This window comes from Pseudoliparis swirei, chromosome 19 (assembly GCF_029220125.1).
Source record: "Pseudoliparis swirei isolate HS2019 ecotype Mariana Trench chromosome 19, NWPU_hadal_v1, whole genome shotgun sequence".
Classification (NCBI taxonomy): Eukaryota; Metazoa; Chordata; class Actinopteri; order Perciformes; family Liparidae; genus Pseudoliparis; species Pseudoliparis swirei.
Genome location: NC_079406.1, coordinates 6,097,291 through 6,101,002, shown reverse-complemented (window position 1 = coordinate 6,101,002; position 3,712 = coordinate 6,097,291). Strand labels below are relative to the sequence as shown.

At 39.1% G+C, this 3,712-nt stretch overlaps 1 long non-coding RNA gene across 3 annotated transcripts; it reads left to right on the top strand.

The window, feature by feature from the left end:
* The first annotated feature begins 233 nt into the window (after positions 1–233).
* Positions 234–3,472, top strand: LOC130209696 (uncharacterized). Of its 3 annotated transcripts, none has more exons than XR_008834677.1 (6): positions 234–363; positions 1,273–1,331; positions 1,379–1,512; positions 1,651–1,746; positions 1,884–2,068; positions 2,883–3,472. It is a non-coding gene; the product is annotated as an uncharacterized LOC130209696 (long non-coding RNA). The 3 variants fall into 3 exon arrangements; XR_008834676.1 differs by having other exon boundaries at positions 236–363; positions 1,403–1,512; XR_008834678.1 differs by lacking the exon at positions 234–363 and adding an exon at positions 452–553 and having other exon boundaries at positions 1,403–1,512.
* The last annotated feature ends 240 nt before the right edge of the window (positions 3,473–3,712 follow it).

The window sequence follows — 3,712 nt, the reverse complement described above, 5'->3', positions numbered from 1 at the left end:
ACACTGTATTTACTTTCATTTTTATAATTTTTTAAATGTCCTTTATTATTTAAATTCTTAAATGTAATATGTCCTGTCCTGCGATTTTATTTTATTGTATTGTATTCTTCAAATAATCTAGTTACTAGAGAAGAAACAGCACAGACAGCCAGAGACAGACAAGAGAACAGAGAGAGAGAGAGAGAGAGTTCAAAGGCGAGGCCAGGTGCAGTGATCAGAAAGCAACGATCACAGATTGAACTGTTGAACCCGGTTTCGCGCCACTTCTCCGCACTTTGGGCTGCGCGCTGCTCTCCTACTTCAGTGACTCACGAAACGCCACAGATTGAACAACAGCCTCCTGACATGACAGCTCTTCTTGAGGTAAGAATGCCAACTTAATTTAATTTCAGAGAGTAAAAGTTGTATTGAACGGGCAACGTTAGTGACACTTTGAGGTTTCTACTCGGCTCTCTGGTGAGGGGTTGAGCTAGCCTCATGTGAGCTAGCGGGTAGCTACTTTTGAATTCGAGGCATGGTGTTCTGCAGTTCTGTGTCGCCTTGGACGTCAAGAGTAAGTTAACTTAGCTATCTGATGGTTAAGTGTCTTCACGTTTCTTTAACATCGTCGATGTAACGTAGGTTGTCGGTTTCTGTGTTGAAGGAGCCAACATTAGCTTACTTTACCACATGTTAGCTCAGGCAATGTGTAGCTAACATTCGTATTATAGGTTCATTACTGTGGCAGGTGGGTTAAGACACCTGAGGGGTCACGTGCTACACACTTCATCTAATAACGACCATTTTATTGAAGTGCTTTGAAACTGGTTCCACGCAGACATGTGTAGACAAGCTCACATATACCGGAGCGGTCAGTCCGGACAGTCACGTGACCAGACACGTTATTGTACAAGTCTGTTCACGTGACGTCGGGACTGTTCACGTGACTGCTTTAAACTGCGCTGTGTCATATGCTGTCGGGACTGCTGTTAACGTGACGCTCTTAACTTGATGCTGTTGACGTGGTCGGGACTCTGTTCACGTGACTGTTGTTAACATGACGCTTATAACTGCGCTATGGCGGGACATGACGGCTCACAGCTCCTCAGAAGCTCCGTGAGCTGTCCAGTGAGGGGATGGTTTCATGATCAAATCTTAATTTACCGTCCACATTATCAGATGAGGACGTCACCAAAGAGTGTCCTTTGAGTCGATGTTTACATTTATGTACAGAAAATTAAGAACATTTAGTTTATCGTCAAATGCTAATTATTTTCTCCTGCCACCTTTCAGACATTGTCATCCAATTTGGATGGAACAACTTCGTGACCTTAATGACACCCAGCAACACGGTGAGATTATAATCTATTTAAATTCCCGAAGCATGACATTTTTTCAGATGTTTTTTCTTTATTTGTGTTAGAGAGAAACACACAAAAGCACACAAGCACCACAGGGGAGGATCTGCAGCAAAGGGCCCACCGGAAATCAAACCTTGGCCGCTATGATGACGACAACATGGGGCACTTGAGTGTGAATCTAGCCTTTTCATTTTGATTTACAACATTAGCATTGAAAAGAGCAAAAGTTGATGCTTGAGATGATTTTGGTTTTACTGAAGAGGATGTACGTCTTCCCCTTGTCCTTTATCTCCTTACTCTTTCTTTTTAGGTGTGACTACGACTACCAGCATGAACCTCAACACCTTCTTTGCTGTTCCACTAGTGTGACCCATGATCGGATCCAAGTTGTCAAGGATAAACGGTGGTAAGTGGTTTTAAGTTCAGTGTGTTAATTTAACAACAGAATAAATTGTTATTGTTGTAACCACTTTGTCATGTTGTAAATGCTATTTAAATTTATATTATTGTTAATCTTTTCAATTGTCTTTTTTCTGGCTGTAGAGAGAATCATGTCAGCCCACAGACAACCGATTGACCTGTGAGTCTTCAAGCAGTAATGATGACTACGCCTGCCTTAAGTTCCAGTTTCCTGAACATCATGGCATGTCTGCAGGAGATTCGGTCCCCACCTGTCTTCAGTCTGGACCTAATGACTCAGACACCAGTCTTGTCGAGGCTAAATCGAGGTAAGCAGTGATGTAGTTCAGTATAGCAAATGATAGGTGCAAGCACAACTCAAACCTACCTCAATTGATCATCCTCAATTAATTTTCTTGTGGTTTGAACTGATATCCCCCTTAAATTTAGTTCCACGTATAGCAGAAACATTTAATTAATTCTATGGCATATCGTCATGTGTACTATCTTTCCCAAATCCACCCTAAATAGGTTTGCAACTCTGTCTTTGCACACAGGTGACATGTACTATAAATGTAATGGTAAATGCAGGAGGGCATTGTTTGTAATTGGACTGGGTCTCATTAAAACAATTTAAATGTAAGGCGGAGGAAGATATATCAGCTATTGTACACTGAGTATTTCAGTTATACAAATCCACAACAGGCTCGACTGTAATCTAGTTTATCCTTTTTTTGCAATAAAAATTGTGTTATTGCTTATAGGGGTACATCAAAAGGTTTTATGTGAGTGTATCTTAAAAAAATACAAACATGTTTTTAAATGATGGAATTAATTGGATGGGCTGTTACCCTGGTTGGAAACCCGAACCACGTGAAACGTGATGATGGTCTTGATTGCCTGAGTGGACTCATCTGTAGGCTGCAAGATTACAGACATGTAACACATTGTAATGATGCCTTTATGCTAAAATATGTCCTTATTCAACATTGAACCTGACTTATTAATATTGTTTAACTATAAAGGTGACTTTATCATTGGAGCTCAGTTTACCAGAAGGCAGTGAATGTGTATCTGTTTCAGCATCATGCTCAAGCCCTGCATCAATCTAACTTTGCCTTTGCTTTGTTTTTTTGGCTGCAGAGAGGATCACCTGATGTCAACATACGAGTTTTCAAGAAGAACTTCCTGAACTTTGTGTCTGTGTGAGACTCTACCATGCTGGGTGCCCTCTTCAGTCAAGTCTGGACACAGCGACTCATTGCTCTTCATCAACTCTGGGCAAGTGGCTAATCTTTTGCTTATTCATGGGATATCCTTCATGTCCACATCCTGTTTCTTCAAGATCTCAACAATGCTTTGTGAGTATACAACACATGTGAGTGGATCAGTTCAACCTGTTTTTCACAGAATGTTAGTTTCTTAAGGTTTTCATCAACGATGGTTTGTATCTTGTTTTCCAAAAGGTGTTATTAAGATATTTCCATTTGTAATTTACAATAATCAAATGTTGACTGTAAAATCTATGCCAACCTATTGTTATACACTGTACCATGTTTTTGCAAAGGAATTCTGGTAACTTTAGTTGCCAGCAACTTCCTTTGAACTTTGTAATAAAATACCGTAACTGTAATAAAGTTTACAGTATAACTGTTGTTTTTACAAAACTTACTGTCATGTCTTGTATGTTCACCGTTAATTGGAACTTTTCAATAAAGTACCATAATATATTATACAGTTGTACTGTGTTTTCATTGGGTTTACAGAAGAACTACACATTTCTAGTATGATATACATTGTCAAATTACTGATTTTAAGCATATTATGGTATTTTTCTCTGTAAATTTCATGATATTCCAAGAATATTGCATGAGCATTGGATGCTAAATTTAAGGAAACTTTCCTACATATTGAGAAAACAATTCTTAAATGTGTCATTGTATCAAGACAAATGTACTTGTTTTTAGTGTAAA